The sequence below is a fragment of the Pteropus alecto genome, unplaced genomic scaffold, assembly GCF_000325575.1.
Source record: "Pteropus alecto unplaced genomic scaffold, ASM32557v1 scaffold113, whole genome shotgun sequence".
NCBI classification, from domain to species: Eukaryota; Metazoa; Chordata; class Mammalia; order Chiroptera; family Pteropodidae; genus Pteropus; species Pteropus alecto.
Window position 1 is genome coordinate 7,577,163 of NW_006433949.1, and position 762 is coordinate 7,577,924.

Genomic DNA, 762 nt, shown 5'->3' on the forward strand with positions numbered 1-762 from the left:
GAATGTATGAGACTGGAGGACCCCTTCCGGCATGGGATCACCACCCCCTCCTTTGATTCTTGCCTCCTTTTTTCCTCAGGTCTCAGGAGGTTGGCCCTGAGGAGCCCTGAGGAGCCTATTCATCCTTGTCCCCCACTCAAACACTGTCCCCCATGGCCTCTGACAGCATCCTGACCAGCTAGAGGGCCTCCTGATCCCTCCATTGCCTGCGTACGGAAAAGCCTGATCTGGAGCCTTAGTTTCCCCATCTATAATTTATCTATGGTTCCATTCCAAGCTGGGAAGCTAGCGAGCTTCCTCTATACGCCTCAGTTTTCGCTGGGACACATTTTTAATATCCCTTTTCTCACAGGGGATATAGTGCCATTTTCCAGATGGATCAGCAAGGTTGAGGAGTGGGGGAAGTTGCCCCTGGGTAAGACCACCTGTCATAGGCTAACAGGAGGCCAGAGGTCAGGCCACCAGGGAGACCAGCTGCAGATGCACTTTCCAAAGGTGGGGATAGGAACCAGGGGGAGTGAAACCCGACTCCCAGACTCCCAACCGCACACTGGGGAAACTGAGGCCCGGAGCAGCACCAGCTGGCCCGGGTCACACAGCATCAGGCCTCAGACCTCAGGCTCGTCCCGCCCCCGGGGAAGACGGGAGAGTCCAGGCCCCCGGCCCCTGTCCGGTCAGCAGCTCCTGGTCCACCTCCCCCACTCTTGTCGCCGACGCCACCGCGGGGAAAGTTTAGAACAAAAGACGCAGGGGGCGGGGCCG